This window comes from Falco peregrinus, chromosome 13 (assembly GCF_023634155.1).
Source record: "Falco peregrinus isolate bFalPer1 chromosome 13, bFalPer1.pri, whole genome shotgun sequence".
Taxonomy (NCBI): Eukaryota; Metazoa; Chordata; class Aves; order Falconiformes; family Falconidae; genus Falco; species Falco peregrinus.
In genome coordinates, this window is record NC_073733.1 from 438152 (window position 1) to 457773 (window position 19622).

Below are 19622 nucleotides of genomic sequence, written 5' to 3' on the forward strand. Positions count from 1 at the left end.
AACAAAGACCGATTCTGAGTCAACGTGTGAACCTCACTTGAGCCACGACATGTGGAAGAACAACCGGCGTGACTCACAGCTTGGCTGCTCAGGCGAAAACTACTACCATCACTCCAGGAACATCCCCCATCCGCGGATGGTCCGCCACATACCAGGTAAGACTTGCTGAGAGACCACACAGAGAGCCAGGACAACTGCCCTGGCACGCACAGAGAGAAATGTGAGCGTAACCACCATTTTGTTCCAAAAGTACCCACTGCTGCCGTTTCCCATTTCTAAGAGGAGCATTTCCGCAGAGAAAGCTGCTACCTTCATTTCAATCGACTAAGCAGCCTTACCTGTCCTCAGCAAGCAATAACCTCAGCTTAGCCGCACTAAACTCTTTACAAGGTGCAACTACAACTCTTGCACCAAGACAACAAGTAACTGTTTCAGCTGTCACTACTTTCGGCTTAGTATCTGAACAGAATCAAGGTGCTGAAAATCCTCCACCAGCTACTTCACAGCACTGCTGCTTTGCCATGTGAAACCCAGTTGGACTGGTATTCCACCAGAAAAACAGCGGCTCGTTAAGAAAATCTGTTGAGCCTGGCTAAGAAAGGAGGGTTCCAGTTCTTCATTAAATGCCGCGGCTCTCATTGAAAACCACAAGCCTGTTCTGAAGACACACGGACAAGTGACACTTTTCTCCTGATTGGCACCGCTGAGGGAGTGGGCTTCACCCCACCTGCCCACTCTCCGGGTCGTACCTGGAGCATCATTACTGTTGAGGTAGCGGCTGGTCACACCGTCCTCCCTAACAGACTGCTTACGGCCCTCTGCCACCTACCCAAGTATGACAGGTTTACCCAGGGTTTACACACCGTTCCATCAGCCCTGTATCAGGGCCTACAAACTTCAGGTCTGATACCTCCCTTTTCCATCCTTCCAGCACAGACTCTCCTTGGAGATCACCTGCCAAGTTGACTGTGCGTGTTTACTGTAGGAAAAACCTGTATCTTCTGGTTTCTTGCACAGGATTAAACAACACTCTGGTCTGTGCTGTAAGCAGCAGCCTGCCAAAAGGACACTCAGAAGGACGTGCCGATGTTCCCCAAAGGCTTGGGAAGAACTCTGCTGTGCCTGAAAAGGTAAGGGGGGTGGGGGGATGGGGTGGGTAGGGGGGGGGAAGACATGGCTCTTTGCTGCGGCACACTCTCCCTCACTTCTCAACAATGTAACCTGAATTGACGGTCTCCGATTGCTAAGGAGGACCGCGCAGAACCAAAAAGAGGGATGTGAGCATCCCACATGTAGAACATAGAGCTTGGAAGGGAGACGGTGTCAAGCAGTACGACAGCTAAACCATAACTGTATTGTGTTCAGATCTGTAACGCCACTGTGCTTTGGTAGCGCCGGGGAGAAAACATCACACTATACAACAAGCAAGCCCAGGAGAAGCCTCCTCCCCTCACACACAAAGCTTCTTTAGATTACTTACTGCCAGCAGTTTTACTTGGGCTGACACCGTTCTCTAGAAGCAGCACACTGAGGTTCAGACCCAGCTTTGCAGCTGTGCTCATAAATTCCAGTACAAGATTCCTGCTGCCGTAACTCTTTAGCCTCAAGCTGCAGGCTTAATGGTTTCCTCACCTGACTTCCACCAGCAGTTACCCGGCAGCACTCTCATTCTCCTCCAGCGTTACGCGTTTGCCGTAGATATGTACTGCGATTCTCGGCGACTGTGTAGTAGCAGCTGTAACAATTAACCTAATGCAGCTAACCTACAGGTGTTCCTGTCCAAGCGAGCGACAGTTTCAGATGTGTTTCTGCTGCACACCCTTGCTGGGGACTAGTGTTAGCCCTACGTTTCGCACTGCTTTAAGCGCTGCAGAAATGGAGTCAAGTCACTCCTTTACACGTTGCTTTCTCTTTTGGAAAAGCTTCTGCAGAAACGGTTCCAAGCCTCTGCACAGCCTGCACACAGACTGGAACTCCAGGACACGCCTCTCCCTCAGCGTTCCTCCCCATCCGTCAGCTCGCGCTACAGTGCTCGCGTCCAGGGGAGTTCTGACCTCAGCGACACAGATCAGGAAAAAAAGGTAAAGACACAAGGGCTACAGTACATGGATTCCTACCACGGTATGCGTTCTTAGTTCTCTTGAGGATGGTGTGGGACTTCATTGGCCACTTTTCCCACCGCCACCACCCCCGTGGGGAGACTACTGGCTTTTGTATTTAGCATTTACTCCTCAGTTGCTCTCCCCTACCTGGAAGTTGCTATGGGCAATCACTGGTGGAACGACACAGCTGAAACTTGTTCTCTAAAAGGCAGCCTGTAAATCTGGCATGACACATGCAAGGGGCTTTCTTCGTAGTAAACACTCTTAGCGTTTCCTTGCGGTGTCTCTGAAGTGCCGCTTACACGGCGCTCATGCAATATCACCTTTTGCAGGCTGGCGTCCTTAGCTCACACTGTGGCAAACCTGATGGGACACCTTGGGCTAGGCAATTTGCACAGCCGTAAAGCCGCACACTCACACAGCTAGAGCTAAACGGAAACACATGCAAAAACTGTCACGAATCAGCTTCTCTTCTTTCATGGTCACTATTCTGTACGTCTTCTAGGTGCTGGAAAAAATCAGCCAACTTTTGGAGACAGACTCCCTTACCAAGATCCAAGAATGGTTTGGAAGGGCAAGTAAACAAGGTAACAAAGATACGCACCTGCATCCCTTTCTGAGAAGCACGCGCTCTTGTACGTTCCCATCAAACCCTGAAATTCTAATCGACCTGAGCTGAGCGGCGTTGCCGAGGTGGAAGGTATCAGGTCCAGCAAAGTGCGCTGGGCCCAGCTGTGGCTGCGCTGAGCAGTCAGGTGACAGCAGACAGAAAGCAGTCACTTACACCTCAGCGCTCTCCGGTTTGGTGCGGGGCGGAAACACGCGCTCTCCCACTGGGGCTCTGGGCGGCTGGGGGCGGGCAGAAAGCAAACAAAATGTCTCTCTCGTGTCTTTAAGCCCTTTGAAAACGTGGTAAGGGAACTCCTGAATTCACCCCCAAACATCCAGATCAGCAGCAAGTGGGAATTTGAACAAAATTTCTGCTACCTTCACGTTTCAGAGAAAGACTTTGTGTTCAGTCTGGTGGATTGAGAACTGACTGAGAAAGACGTGCTGAAATCTGAGGAAGGTGCAGCAGAGAACATCAACAGCCCGACTGCTGAAGCCTCTCCCCCCACATCGGAGAAGCCTAGACGGGGAAATGACTCCGGCCACGTAAAACCTGCAGGGAGGTTGCCACAATGATGGATAAGCTAAACCCCACAACCAGAAATTTTTGGGTTCTCCTGCTATGGAAAAGGTAACTTTGTGATTGAAGTTGATCACGGCCAGCCTTCGGCAAAAATGCTCCTAAGTACAAGCCACACCAGGCGATTTGATACAAGTTTGATACAAGTACCAAGTTTTAGCAGCACTGGAAACCCCTTGGAGAGCAACCTCCTTTTACATTGCGGTGCACAGTTTATACCTACAAAGATCACAGGGGACTGGACCATCTCCCTTATGAGGACAGGCTGACAGAGATGCACCTGTGTAGCCTGGGGAAGAGTGAGAGTGCATCTCCTCAGTGCATATAAATATCTTAAGGGCAAGTGTCAAGAGGATGGGGCCAGGCTCTTTTCAGTGGTGCCCAGCGTCAGGACAAGGGGCGACGGGCGCCAACTGAAACACAGGAAATTCCATCCGAGTGTGAGGGAAAACGTCTTCACTTGGAGGGTGTCGGAGCCCTGGCACAGGCTGCCCAGAGAGGCTGTGCAGTCTCCTTCCCTGGAGATACTCAAACCCCACCTGGACGCGACCCTGTGCAACCCGCTCTAGGCAAACCGGCTTTAGCAGGGGGTTGCACGACATGGCCTGCACAGGTCCCTTCCAACCCCAGCCGTTCTGTGAGCCTGTGACATTCTGAGATCTGCTCCTGTAAGTTACACGCAAGCTGCAACCCCCTCTGCCAGCAAACTATGGCATTCGCCCTCATCTAACATCTCGCCCTCGCTCTCTGCAGGCTACGTCAGGCTTTCTCAGACCGTTCCAGCTACCAAAGCCCACTCTTGCACCCTCTACCCAGTCAGGGCAAGCCAAAAATAGTGGCGCTGCCAAGGAACGCCACTGTCACCTCTTTGTGCCCCTTCTGAAGCACACAGAGGCAACACAAGCCAGTCCCAGCGTACGTGATCATTTTAACAAAGCCACTCATGCCAGCTCTGACGCTGCCAGCATTTACTATTGCTTGGAACTCAGCTGGAGGAGAGGGTGAAGAGTAATCTTACCTAAGAACTAGAAGGAGGAAGAGGAAACCTCCAAAGCAAGCACCTCTGCTTTTCCACAGTGGTGCCCAGTGAGGCTTCTTTGCCAAAGAGCAGATGTGCTTCTATACTCTCAGCTGCGTACCGAACAAAGCCAAACGAGTCTAACATCATCCTAAGCCTAGCCTGGTAATATACAGCTTGCTTTTCCAAAATGTCTTCCAGAAAGGGAGAAAGAACATCTTTTGTTTGCAACGCTGAGAAAGAGAGGTCCAGCACAAGCAGACACGCTCTTCCCAGGGAAGAGCTACAGCTGAGAAAGTGTGGTGGAAACAAGAGGCCGTCCTGCCCTCACGCTCTACCAGAAATCTCACCTGTACCACGGCTGCCCCCAAACCACGGATATCCCTTTTCCAGCAGAGGCCTCCCCTATTCACAGCCGCTGCAGCATCTCCCAGCCACCTTCACATACAGAAATATGTGATCTGAGCACTTAGATTATAAAGACAGGCGTTCAGACTTCCTAATAAAACAATTTGATGTTCATTGTATTTTGTCCTCAAGTCATTCAACCCAACCATGCTGCATAGGTACATGAGACGTGAGCTAAATGAAAAAAGGGACAGAGGCAACGCCTTTTGGCATCAGGGTCATCTGTTTGCGTGACTCAGCCAGGCCTGCACAAAGAGCTCTTGTGTGTAGGCTTGGCTCTGCAGTCACAGACATACTGGGGTAGGAAGAGGGGCATGCACACACTGTCTGCAGAGATGCACACCAAGCCCTAGGCACTGGGGAAGAAAAGAAAAAACCAAGAAAAAGAAAGACCCTGGACTTGCCACATGTGGCCTGCACAATGACTGCAGTCGTCTGCCTCACAGCAAGCTGGAATTTGCTTTCACAGCTCTCACGACTGGCAGAGAAGCAGCACACACTGTAGCATCCAATGCGGTGGGGTGAGACACGGACAAGACAGGATGAGACCAAAACCAGCCTTCCAATGCACCGTGCAAACCTCGAGCCGTTGAAATACAGCCAACAAGGACAGAAACGCGTTTGGCCCTTTTTCAGGCCCTGTGAGTGGACTGTGAAAGCGGAAGAATTGGGGTTTACCCGTCTAAAAGATACCTCTGCCAATTAAATCTCACAAAAACAAGGCAAGGTGACAAGTCAACCCTACTCCCATCTGTTTTCCAGACTCAGATGATTCGGTGCAGACAAGCTCACTCAAGGCATCTGGCCGTTTGCGGGGAAGGAGAGAAACCCTGGCCGCACAGCGTTAAAGAAAGAGGAGCTTAGCTCAGCGCAGAGCTCAGTGTTCTCTTTCCAAGGGCCCCTGCCTTCAAATCATGCCTACTATAGTCACAACTACCACCTCCATTCCCATCTCCCGCTGCAGGAGAGGAGTATGCCAAGACCGAGTGGCCAACCTCAGCTCGGCTTTCTCGTGCTGCTCACTCACTGCTGCACGTGCCCAGCTGTGCTAGAGCCCCCAGCAGAGCAGGCTGGTAAGGGTGAAGGAACGTGTGGCCACACATTCAGGAAACAGAGTTTTTATGAATGGCTGGCCAAAGGCCAGTCACACAGAGTGGGCATTACGCAGGTCTGCCTGCCAACTCAGACCACAGAGGCAGAAACTCATTCGCACAAAGCCATGTAAATGGGGAACATTTTCCGAGAGAGGTAATTTCTATACAGCTGCACGAGAGTAGGAGTCTGCCGTCTGCAGTAAATGGGGACGGAGCTTCTAGCAGGAGACGAGCTGGCAGTGCTTTGCAACTTCCCTGGTGTCTTAGGTGTAAACACTACAAAGTCATCTGGAAACCAGACAGCAGGGTTAAGTGACCACACACTGACAGGGCTGTGGTAATGACTTGTTGAATGGGCCACACTTGAACTTGACCGAATGCTTTTGGGCTGTACTCATGACTGTCTTAAACCCATTCAAATCTCTGTCCTGAGTGTTTCCTACCAGCTGTCCCTCAGCACCATGCTGCAGTAGCTGAGCCTGAAAAACTTAATTACATCGCAGAGGCCTCACAGGATCACTACTGAACAGAACGAAAACTAAAGCAACCACATTAATGTGGTCTTTCAACAGCACGGTTGCATTCCCTCCATGAAGTTTGAAGCTGACAGGTCATGGAACAAACGTGGTAAGAGCCAGAAGGGCAATAGTTTGCAAGGATAGTTACAATCAATTGCACCTTCTCACCCATTTCCCTTTCCAAAGCACCCGTGACTGTATTTGCTAGATGCCTGACAACAAAGCTCTCTCAAGCCCATCCTAGTAATAAAGAAAGAACAAGGTTATGTTCAACGTGTGACTCAAGATAAGCATTAAAGCTGTTTGTGTTATGTTATCCTTGATCCCACCTGCCTGCCTTATTAGAGGCCTGGATTCACTAGCAGGAGAAGCTGAAGCAGATTCTTACAATCACGTCAGGGTGCAGCAGCGGCAGAGTAACTCTCAAGACTGCTCTGTGAGGCAGCGGCGTTTCTGTGTCCTCTGATAAAATTAGACGTCCCAGCTTCTGAACTATTGCTTGTCCCTACCCCCAAAAGCTGGGAGTCTCTGGTCTTTACGATGTGTCTGCTGTTACTGAGAAGGTTCGGGTAGTACACTGACTGCAACAGTCACACATCCATGTCGACTATTGCTCAATGCTTCGTGAAGCCCTCAGCTTGCAAACTAAGCTTCTTCTGCAAGTACTTCTTTCTATCCTTCTCCCGAGACGTAATCTTATCACTGCAGAGCTGGCCCACTCGAGAAATACGTAAACTCTTTGGAGTGCACAGCGAACGCAGAAGTAAGCAGGAGTTATGCACTGGATCGTGATGACTGAATATGGCCAAGTTTTCAGAGCCTCCTGAAAAACAAAAACAAACACAGAGCGCTAAACTCAGCTACCTGTGCAGCCGTTCCAAACAATGTCATGAAGCAGTCAAGAAGCAGAATAAAATGCATTAGAATAACACTGACTATTACCAGCTCTGTAACTTACTCGCTGTAGTTAAGTAAAGGAACACTTCAATTCTATCTGAGAACGACAGGAAGCCAGAAGAAATGCACTAACAGTGTCCTCCCAAGGAAGTCAGTCGTGTCGCACACCTGGATTCTACAATTTACACCAGGGTAACCGACTTCCCCAACCCACACCCACTCTCCTTCTACATGAGAAGACAAGAAAAAATATGTAACAGGTGTTCCCTGCAACAAAGTAAAATGAGATTAAAAATACTGAATCACTCAAATGTCCCCCGATACACATATCTGGCCCCCTGACTTCTCAACCAGCTGCCCATTGCTGCAGAGGTAGGACGTACTACTTGGGGAGTCCACGACCTTCTTCACAGAGGCGGCCACAGACACTCGGGCATTAAACAAAGACACAGGACACAGCATGTGAAGTACGTGACAGCACGTATATCAGGACCCAAGCAAAATACAGCACAAGGCCAAGACCGCTCAGCATGCTTTTTCCCAGGCATGTCGGTCCATGGCCAGCCTACCAGCCTCCGCTTTCATGCTGCAAAAAGACGCTGGTGAGACAGGAGGACTGCCTCCCTGCTCTCTCAGGAGGAGTTGCAGCATCATGGCAAGCGCTGGAGGGGTCACAAATCACACAAGCACACTTGCTTAAACAAGCTGTTCTTTCAGAACCTCTCACAAACGTCCAAAGCCAAAGGTTTCAACATCTCGCATTTGACCTGACGCTGGGGCAATTTTCATGTGCTGCAACTAATTTGGCTGTTTTCAACAGTAACTTCACACTGGACTCACTGCAAGAATGGGCCCTTCGGGGCTTCTTGAACACGCCACTTCACATAGCTGCAGCCGGCTGCCTGAAAGCAAATCACCACTTTACTCTCTTAGGATCGTGTCTATGGCTGGTGAATACACCGATGAACAGCCAGGCACCTAAAGCATTTAGAAAAGGGTCAGTGCGCACATCAGTGTGAGTCCAGGCCCGCCAAGAACAGCCTCTTCTAGGTGGCTGCAGAACTGTAGGATGCTGAAAGGCTGAGAACGGCAGCAGCAGCCAGAGGGCTGAGCCCATCGAAACCCCAGTCTACTCTCGCTTGCTGTTCTATCTCGCCAGTTAACACATCCCGAGGACAGCATCCGGGAGAGACGACTCATGACCACAGGCATGAACTTCAGCCTAGTATCACCTGACGAGCTTAGCACAAAGAGAGAGCAAAGGGAAACAGCAGCAATGCCCCAACTCCTGGCTAAGGCGCCAGCGAGAGGACAGGAAGAGCGGGCGACTGAGACAAGCAATGTGTACAAAGAGGCCGCACAGCCGGTCCCCAAGCTGCTGTGATGCTGCCGAGCTGGAAGGCTCCCGGTGCTAAGAGCAGAATAATGCAGAGCACCTCTTCCTTCTCTTTCTCCACAGGCAGGTAAGCTTCAGATTTGCAACAGCTTGATCTGAAAACACGTGCATGTGCACGGCGCGGGTGCGTTTGCCTAATTTCACTGGCAACGATGCAGGACAGGCTGCGTAATGCCGTAAGAGGCTTTCGGACCCACTCAGAAAGTCTCCAAAGTCCCCAGTTTGTCTATGCCACCTGCTCGTGCACTCTCAAGCCTGAGGAGATGAGGCACGTGTACGAAACCATCTTAAGGAAACCTTAGAGAGGCTGAAGAGCCTTAGATCAGGTTTAATAGGTGCTATGTGCATTAACGCGCAGAACCTCAGCTGTAACGATGTAACTCCTTGTAATTGCATTGCTTGACACGTTTACATCAGAGAATCAGCGTAATAGATGGCAGGCACACTCACGATGCACTTCTTGTTACAGAAATAAGAGCAGCAATGCTCTCATGAAAAAGCTGTTCTCGTTTCTGGAACAAAAGCAATCACATTTCTATAAAGCCTAACAAAAAAGCCCACATTACTCGAGCCGCTAGGCACCCTTCTAACAGAACAGGCTTTTCTATGGCTATTCAAAAAGAACAGACGGAAACGCACCGACTGTAGAAAGCCACAACCTGTTGGTTGCCAACCCTTTACAGGCCTGTGGGGATCCCACTTCTAGTCTCCGTTTGAAAGCCGTAACAACAGAGGGAGGAATGAAAATGGATACAAGCCAAGCCATGCCTGGGTCAGCCCCCTGATTCCAGCTCAGCTCAGAACAACAGTTACGATGATGTCTTCTTACGCTCTTCAGCTGACCCGCGCAGAAGCTGTACTTGCTCAGAAGCCGCAGTTACCTGGCTAGTCCCTACAGGAGAAAGGGATGGGGCAGGCTCACAAGCCTGAAGCGAAGCCGCGCTTCCACGGTCTCTGTTTCTGTCCTTTGCAGGAGCACTTCAGTCAGTTAGAAACGAATGGAACCAGAACATCCAGCCAAGACTGAGACTATGCCTCTTTTTGTAAAGGAAAAATATTTGACAGAGAAAACAATGCACGCAGGATCATGTCATAAATCAGGCCTACTGAAACTCGGTAAGTGACCTGAAAGAGAGAGCTCCTGCCTCCTGGTACTGTTCTGAGGCTCCGTGATCAATTTTGCTAAGAGGACCGAGAAGTAACCAAAAGCGATCGTGACGCCTCAACTCCATGTGCACCATGTGCCAACCAAGGCACGTGATTTGCGCTTGCGCAGACATCCACCCTGCTCAAGCTGAAGTCTAAAGCATTGGCGTAACCCCACGCTCGTAGCTCATCTACCGACCCCAGCTAACTACACATGGTATACAAGTCAGCGTGGCTCAGCTGATGAAGGCAGCTTGGTTGCTGGTGATTGTCTGTTGAGGAGCTCAGGAAAATTAGAATTTCTGCTTGTTTGTGCCGAGTGTTCATGCACACTTTGCAACGGCACTAGCGGAACAGGTTGTGAGGTCACCATTCACCGCTTTCAAGAAAACTTAGGGCAGAAACAGAGAAGGCGGCATCCATTCAAATAGCATCTACTAATGCTCTTGGGTAACGTGCCCAACTTGGTATGTAGAAAAAGTCACATTTAAAAGAATTAAAAAAAAAAAAAACAGGAATGCAATCGCTTCCTTGGGAAACAAAATAAATTCTACATTTGCCATTGGTTTATTTTTTATAAAAATAAGCTATTAATACGGAAGCTTCAGGGTAAAAAAACGCATTTATCTTTGCCCTTCATGTCCAGAAACAGCTCTGGGCCAGCTACGGAACTATCGAGCATTGGGACAATCCGGTGTCACAAGGGCAGCAGATGGTCTTTGGAGCGGAACCACTTCACGTCCCAACTTCATCCCATGGACTACGTGTCCCATCTTTCCCGTTGTCTCATTGTGAAGCCTAGTTGCTGTCCGAGTCATCGTCTTCATCTTCTTTTCCAGACAGAGCATGCTTGGATGAATCATCGGCCTCTCCCAATGCAACAGCCCCTTTCCGCTGTGGCAAGACACTGACAAGGCGTCCTTCCAGTCTGCCTTCTCCAGGTACGCAAGGATGATCTCAAACACTGCAACACCAAGAAAGACCACCAGCTCTTCAACAAGGAGGTAAAAGAACTGCTGATAGCACCACCTCCCACATCCATCCTTACAGAGCTTCTCGTGCATTCGCTTGCAGCATCTTCAGGCTAAATCTGGTGAAGCACAAGCAGAAGCGCACAAGGCAAGTCTGCTACAGCCGCAGCCTAAAGCCAAGCACACTGTGAGCCCCCAGTTACTACCGCAGCGCTTTCCTGCAGCGGCTCCACTTTGAATTACTTGCCCTCAGGGACAGAGAGGAACGGCCCCCCACTACTTCAGCTCTCACCACTGCCCTCTATACAGGCACTAACGCTTTCTCACATTCGTTTGACAGGAATATTGCTGTGGATGCACCTTGACGAGGACTTGGTCCCCTCCCTAACATAAGCGCAGCCCAAAGTCTTCCTGAAACCTGCCGTCATTGTCTTCCTCTTACTTTTCCACCTGCGCTTGTGGCAAAAATCCTTATTAGTCTCCAAGTCCATGACCCCTTCTTGCCGTTTCTAGTATGCTGACCGTAACAGCCACCCTCCTCCTCCTCCTCCTCCTGTTTCAGCTCCCAAAACTTTCCCTAAGTGACAATAACCCCAGACAGCATTACATACAAACCTCACTGGCAGATTCTTGCCTAGAACAACCCCAGGCTATCCAAAACCCCTCTCAACACAGACTGTGGCTCGGCAGCAGCAGGCAAGGCAGCAGGAGGCCCTCTGGCTGGTGAGCAAGCCAGACCTGGATGACAAATGTGGGACAGAGGGGTGGCTCGTCAGGCTTGGGGCTACAGGAATAGTGCTGACACCACCGGAGAACGCTGACTTCAAAGAACGCCCCCAGCACAAGCAGCCTCAGTGCCAAGCAACAGCATACGAGAAAGGTTCAAAGGAGCCCTGGAGGGAAAAAAAGCCTGACAGAGAATTAGGCAGGCATTCAGAAACGGGGGAGCAGCATGGATCTCACACTCGCCGAGAGCCAAGTTACAGAAAACTGTCACATTTATTAGAGGTTTCCTGCACCCAGGCTGACTGGAAAGCCAGCTGCTCCCTGGGACGCTGATACTGAAGAGCTGGCCATTTCACTAAGCAGGCTATTCACCTGAAATGTGCTGTGAAGGCATGAGCTCTCAAAGGACTGTATCGCTATCGCTGTTACTGCAGAAAGCACCTGTGGCAAAAATGCCGGCTGAAGAGACAAGAGGAGTGTAAGGAGCACGTTTCTTCTCCCTTGCCTTGGAACTTCCTTTATCTGCATAGTGAAAACGGAACTGATGGAAACAGAGTGGCTTCCACAGGAGAACAGAGGCCTCTTGGATGGGCTGCGATAGCAGCAACAGTCTTGTGCAAGGACACAAGGCGGCAGTGGGAACAGCCGGCAGCCTCCACTGCAGGCTGGAATGAAGCAACACCGTCTTGTAGCGTACGTTACAAAGCATTAGCCTTGGCATACAAACCTGAACAGAAGGAAACACACTCTCCCAGCTACACCTGCAGCTGTGCTTTGCAACACAGTGTTTTACATGGATCTCAGATCATCCAAAAGTCTCCTCTTACACCGTGTCAGTTTCCTGGCATCAAGTATTTCACACATACCCGTCTCCCTCATGCCTTTTTAACATGGCAATGCAGGCACTGAACTGCCCGTGGAAATGCATGGAGAGTCAATCCCAAGAGAGGAGGATTCTAAGTAAATAAGCAAAAAGCAACAAGCAAGTTGCCCTGTTACTGACGCCTCCAGTCTCCCACCACCAGACGGCCGGTTTCATTAAGGCGCTTCAAAGCCTGACAAGGCCGCTCGGAAGGACTTTCTCCTTCTACAGGACTTCCCAAATTCACACCTGTCACAAGAAGCTCCCCAGGGACAGGGCAGGCCCTGCAGTCTCCTCTGCTGAGCCCCGTACCGTCCTCGGCTTGCTTCCACTGCTGCACCGAGGCCAGAGTTACCAAATCAAAAGAGAAAGGGCGAGCAATGGTGCAGTTACACTAAGCAGTGCGGTGGATGTACTCACAGCAAAACACAAAAACCTCGGTGCAAACGTCCTTCTCCTCACCTACACAAAATTTAGAACATGAGACTGGAGAGGCAGCTTGATTCTCTCCACCTTACTCATGCCTTACTGCCCTGAAAGCTGTTTTTTAGGCTCAGCTTGTAAGCTATCAGGGTTACAATATACAACAGCCTTTGGGACAGCTAGTAAGGGTACCTCTGCTTTTGGTGGTGGAGGAGTTGTGTTTCTTTCCTGCCCAAAAACCTTAAGCAAAACACTGCTCTAGTATAATCCTTACCTTACAAAGGGTCTCCGCGTTAAGAGCCTTTCAGCCGTGATTTGAAAATGTTTGAGAAGGGCAAGGGAAGACAAGCTCACGCAAAATGGAAGCTCACCAAATAAAGTGCTGTGTTACTTTGCATATATGGCACACTGTGACATACAGCCAAAAGGACCATAAATAAAATCTGGGCATGCAGCCGCGGAACTAGGAAGCATCAGCCACAGCCTCTTGTAAAGGCAAGTTTCTGCTTAAGTACAAAGTTACGCACATCACAGGAACCGGGTAGTTTTTCAGAGGAAGAGCAAAGGATAAACAAATGTTGTTTGCTTCTTTAGACCTGGCAACTCCTGTGTCCAAGTTGAGCAAAAAAACCCCTTCCCAGCTGTGCCAACACTCCATACCATACCGACTAGATCAAGTCAAAAACACGTCAACAGAGTAACATCAAATAAGGTGCAAGGAGGGACAAATAGAAAAAAAAAAGAAAGAAAAAAAAAGGCTCTGTAAGGAAACAGACCCCACAGTTTACCTTGTGGTGATTGTGATCCAGCAGTCCTCCAGTCCCACAGGCTTTCTTCTCACCCAGCTCACTGAGAACATCTGAAGGCAGACAGATGTAGGTCTTCTTTCTTTAGTAGCTCACTGTAGCGCTCTGTTCTTATTTGCAAAGCCTCAAAAAAAAGGGAGTGAAAAGACCGACATGTGCGGCGAATGAAGAGACGGGACGCAGCTTGATGCAAGCAAGTTGTCGGTTTATTAGTGATTTTCTCTACAATTATATACGTTTCTACCTTCTACATATTACACACCGATTGGTTAAATCTTAAGCGTAAAAAACACTGATTGGTTGATATTTAAGGCACACCGTTAGAACAATAGGAACTTATTAGTTTACCTTGACATAGCAACAATTTCTATTCCAAAATTAGGGGGTTTCTTTCTACGCGGCTTTCTTGATTAACAAAGTGACATATCGGCGCCATCCGTTCCCTTATCTGGCTACTTGTTTCTCTGTCCGTCTGGTTGCCTCCTCAACTGTGCTGGCTCAGGGGTCTGCAGTTAGCTTGCTCCTTTGCTCCCAGGGCTTGTGCCCTACAAGTTCTAACGAGTCTCTATTCATCAGGCTATCAGTACTTGGACTCTTGTCCTTGAGGCCTTCTCCTACAGACATGCCCGTTTTGAATCTTGCCACCACTGACTTCTCGCACCAAGGAGTCGGTCAGCTGCAAAGCAGTCAGGTTGCCGATACCCCAAGCCCTTCCAACACACTGGGAGCCAGTCTTGTGATGTGCTCCTGCAGGTGCACTGCTCTGGCCTTTTAGCCAAGCCTCTCAGCTCAGAGTCCCACCCTTGATCAGCCAAAGCGCTAGAATGAAAACAAACCACCCACCTGCAGAAACCTGGCTCTTTGCAGGGCTTCTGCCTCCCCGATTCCCTTGTCACACTCTTCCCCACCCTTGTCGCATCCCACCCACGGCGGAGCCCTGGCTGGAAGCTGTCCCCTCTTCCCACCTCCCTGGGAGCCTGCCCTCCAAACCCACTGCTCCCAGTGGCACTGTAGCTGCAAAGAGAACAGGGGACAGTGGCTCTTGAAGTCTCAGCGGCAGGGACACAGTGAGAATGTGAAGGCTTTGCTGAATCCCTTTGCTGACGCTCACAAGAGCCCAGCGGAGATAGTAAAATATGCCATTGTGCAAGCTACTTAAGAACCATACTCTGTCTGCCTGTGGCTGTACCTGCTCCCGATTCCTTGGCTTTACGTCCAGCTCCTCGGTAACCTGTGGGAATGGCTTTCAGTGAACAGTGAAACAAGGACAATGTGCCGATCGTGCTGATGGGAAAACACAATTCAGTAGGTCAGCAAGACGTGCTGCGAGAGGACGCGCCTCTCTTACCACGTGCAACACCCTGCTCGACTTGTGATCGCCCGAGCCACTGGCTCCCTCAGCACCCGCAGGCGCAGGCCCCATGGCTGCTCACGTCCTTGCCCTCTCCTGGCACAACATCCTGCTGCGAGGAACTGGGTGCAGGTCAGCACTAATTGCCTTTGCTGTGGATTTCAAGCCTCAGCTCTTTTCATACGGTGCTCAGCGTTCCCAAATGAAGGTTTTCCCTTCAGAAACAAGCAAAACAGAGATAAAATGCTGCATATAGCCTAGAGAGGCATCCCTACTCAAGGCGAGAGCTGTGCCAGCTGGTGCCGCACAGCAGAGCTCAACGGGCCCTGGGCCATCCAAGATTAACGGAGTCAGAGAATTACCTCACAGTCACATCTGCACACCGACTACAGAAGTTAGCCTCTTCCAGGCTTGGCCTGAGTCAGACCGTGGCCAGCACTGCCAGGTGGGCACGTTGTTCAAAGTAGCCCTTGGCTGTCGGGCTCTTATCTGTCTCCCGGAACGCACTGTGAGCCAGGACCAGAGCCGCCCGTCACCGCCACCACTGGTGGTCATCACTTGAGCATTGTGATGCAACACAGGTTAGAATGCGGGGCGGGGGCACGGGGGATGGGGACAGGGGGAGCACATCACCACCCTCCACCCCAAGACGACAGTCAGTTCCTCTTACCCTCACAGAGTGGTGGCATGCTCACCTCTTGCCTCTGTGCCATAACTAGGATACTGGTCGTTTACACGCTTACAGGTCCACAGTAAGTAGATAGTCAAGCAAAGCTATTTGTGATGTGCTCGTTTGTGTGGTTTGGGTGGCTGAAGCTGGGGTTTTTGTTTTAGGATGTACCAAAATGCTGGGGTTTAATCCCAGCCGGCAACCAAGCACCACACAGCTGCTTGTTCACTGCCCACCACCCAGAGGGGTGGGGAGGAGAATCAGAAAGGAATGTTCAAAGTCGAGGGTCGAGATAAGAACCATTTAATAATTTAATCAGAAATGTAAGTAAAATTGACTAGATACCACCAAGATTGAATTCTTTTGCAAATGTAGTTGCCTTATCCCAAATTAACTTTTGAATTTCAGTGGGGAAGGTGCCCTCTGCACCTTCACTTGTAATTGCTGCTACCACAGATTGACCCACAGTTGAGCTTGGATATAAATAAGAGTTAGAGAAATCGGATTTTATTTCTCCCAGGGGGTTTCCCCAGCTCACGGACCACCCCCCCACCCCCACCTCCAAGCTGTGACCCACCACTATACTGTGGAATGCAGTTGCCATGGCAAGTGTTTGATGACCTCGTGACTGCATCACAACAGAACACATTAGCTCACACCCAGTGTGACATTTGCCAGGTGCCTTCAACAAACCAACTGTCTTGGGATGTTCCCAGTCTTAGACGTTACAGTACCGAGTGTGCCAGGCAAGTGCCTGAGGCAAAGACGACTGTGAACATTAGGGACTGCTACTACCGGAAAGGGAAAAAAAACCCCCACAGGATAACGGTAATAACAGCTCCTAGTCTGTTATTCAACCTCTCAATCCAAACTCTACAACAGATAGCAACTATAAAGAGACAGGGGGCTGCCTCCCTGCGCACACAACCTTTAGGAAAGGCAGAAACCAAGAAGGCCTGGACGTCTCCTTTGCTGTTCTCACTTGTTCTCCACTTCACCCCCAGCGTTTGGCCTCAGCCCATCGGCGGAAGAGCCAGCCTGCCCTGAACAAAGACGCTCCACACGAGAGCCAGCAAGTTCACACAACAAAGACCGATTCTGAGTCAACGTGTGAACCTCACTTGAGCCACGACATGTGGAAGAACAACCGGCGTGACTCGCAGCTTAGCTGCTCAGGCGAAAACTACTACCATCACTCCAGGAACATCCCCCATCCGCGGATGGTCCGCCACATACCAGGTAAGACTTGCTGAGGGACCACACAGAGAGCCAGGACAACTGCCCTGGCACGCACAGAGAGAAATGTGAGCGTAACCACCATTCTGTTCCAAAAGTACCCACTGCTGCCGTTTCCCATTTCTAAGAGGAGCATTTCCGCAGAGAAAGCTGCTACCTTCATTTCAATCGACTAAGCAGCCTTACCTGTCCTCAGCAAGCAATAACCTCAGCTTAGCCGCACTAAACTCTTTACAAGGTGCAACTACAACTCTTGCACCAAGACAACAAGTAACTGTTTCAGCTGTCACTACTTTCGGCTTAGTATCTGAACAGAATCAAGGTGCTGAAAATCCTCCACCAGCTACTTCACAGCACTGCTGCTTTGCCATGTGAAACCCAGTTGGACTGGTATTCCACCAGAAAAACAGCGGCTCGTTAAGAAAATCCGTTGAGCCTGGCTAAGAAAGGAGGGTTCCAGTTCTTCATTAAATGCCGCGGCTCTCATTGAAAACCACAAGCCTGTTCTGAAGACACACGGACAAGTGACACTTTTCTCCTGATTGGCACCGCTGAGGGAGTGGGCTTCACCCCACCTGCCCACTCTCCGGGTCGTACCTGGAGCATCATTACTGTTGAGGTAGCGGCTGGTCACACCGTCCTCCCTAACAGACTGCTTACGGCCCTCTGCCACCTACCCAAGTATGACAGGTTTACCCAGGGTTTACACACCGTTCCATCAGCCCTGTATCAGGGCCTACAAACTTCAGGTCCGATACCTCCCTTTTCCATCCTTCCAGCACAGACTCTCCTTGGAGATCACCTGCCAAGTTGACTGTGCGTGTTTACTGTAGGAAAAACCTGTATCTTCTGGTTTCTTGCACAGGATTAAACAACACTCTGGTCTGTGCTGTAAGCAGCAGCCTGCCAAAAGGACACTCAGAAGGACGTGCCGATGTTCCCAAAAGGCTTGGGAAGAACTCTGCTGTGCCTGAAAAGGTAAGGGGGGTGGGGGGATGGGGTGGGTAGGGGGGGGGAAGACATGGCTCTTTGCTGCGGCACACTCTCCCTCACTTCTCAACAATGTAACCTGAATTGACGGTCTCCGATTGCTAAGGAGGACCGCGCAGAACCAAAAAGAGGGATGTGAGCATCCCACATGTAGAACATAGAGCTTGGAAGGGAGACGGTGTCAAGCAGTACGACAGCTAAACCATAACTGTATTGTGTTCAGATCTGTAACGCCACTGTGCTTTGGTAGCGCCGGGGAGAAAACATCACACTATACAACAAGCAAGCCCAGGAGAAGCCTCCTCCCCTCACACACAAAGCTTCTTTAGATTACTTACTGCCAGCAGTTTTACTTGGGCTGACACCGTTCTCTAGAAGCAGCACACTGAGGTTCAGACCCAGCTTTGCAGCTGTGCTCATAAATTCCAGTACAAGATTCCTGCTGCCGTAACTCTTTAGCCTCAAGCTGCAGGCTTAATGGTTTCCTCACCTGACTTCCACCAGCAGTTACCCGGCAGCACTCTCATTCTCCTCCAGTGTTACGCGTTTGCCGTAGATATGTACTGCGATTCTCGGCGACTGTGTAGTAGCAGCTGTAACAATTAACCTAATGCAGCTAACCTACAGGTGTTCCTGTCCAAGCGAGCGACAGTTTCAGATGTGTTTCTGCTGCACACCCTTGCTGGGGACTAGTGTTAGCCCTACGTTTCGCACTGCCTTTAAGCGCTGCAGAAATGGAGTCAAGCCACTCCTTTACACGTTGCTTTCTCTTTTGGAAAAGCTTCTGCAGAAACGGTTCCAAGCCTCTGCACAGCCTGCACACAGACTGGGACTCCAGGACACGCCTCTCCCCCAGCGTTCCTCCCCATCCGTCAGCTCGCGCTACAGTGCTCGCGTCCAGGGGAGTTCTGACCTCTGTGACGTGGATCGGGAAATTAAGGTAAAACATGAGTGCTACACTAGATGGCTTCTTTGTTCAGTTTCAACGCCAACTAACTCTTGGCAAATGCTTTTCATAAGGCAACAAAATACACACCCAAAAGAGCTACTCCTTTTAAAAGTGAAAAAAACACCTTCATATTTTTATAGCACTCTCTTGAAAAACCTGGGATCGGCTGTGGGGAAAGGAAAGCGTGTCAAGGCAAAATGCCAGAAGTACTGGCAGAATCGGGTGCCGTAATAATACTCATCCTTTCACCTTCCACTGAAGTCAACAGGCTGATCTGAACGAGGGAACCCTACGGTATCCAAACCTCACAGATCACATAACTTTGGCAACTAACACTACTGCCCTTCACCCGACTCCATCCACGTTTCCTTTCTCCTTCTAGATAGGTCATCATCTTGTAGCACCAGCAGTAGTACCTCTCCATAGGCATCCTAGGCATCAGGAGCCAGCAGCTACCTGAACCCTTTCTTAGAGCTTCTGCTATCAGATGCCTTCTCTTGACAATATTCAACAGCATCTCGGACTCTACGTTACCCAAACATTACCCGTAACGACAAAGAGACACACACGACACACGTGCCCCTCTTTTTGCCCTCCAAGCATAAAAAATATCTGCCCGTGCTTCTTCCATTTTCTCCTTTTCTCCAGCTCTTACGGACACTAGTCCCACTCCTGGTGAGGACACAAAGACAGAGAGCATGCCCCATGCCTCTGCAAAAGGCCTTAAGACACAACGAGAAACTCTAAATCTGATTTATTGTTGACCTCAGAGACACAGTTTTTATCTTCCTCTTGTGCCCAAGATGGCTTGCAAAACCAACAAAACCAACAACAAGTTACATGAGTAGCAGTCACCCGCAGGTGCAATGT

At 50.1% G+C, this 19622-nt stretch overlaps 1 long non-coding RNA gene across 1 annotated transcript; it reads left to right on the forward strand.

The window, feature by feature from the left end:
• The first annotated feature begins 1951 nt into the window (after positions 1 to 1951).
• LOC129785570 (uncharacterized) lies at positions 1952 to 4836 on the forward strand. The gene is made up of 2 exons (XR_008749690.1): positions 1952 to 2081; positions 2608 to 4836. It is a non-coding gene; the product is annotated as an uncharacterized LOC129785570 (long non-coding RNA).
• The last annotated feature ends 14786 nt before the right edge of the window (positions 4837 to 19622 follow it).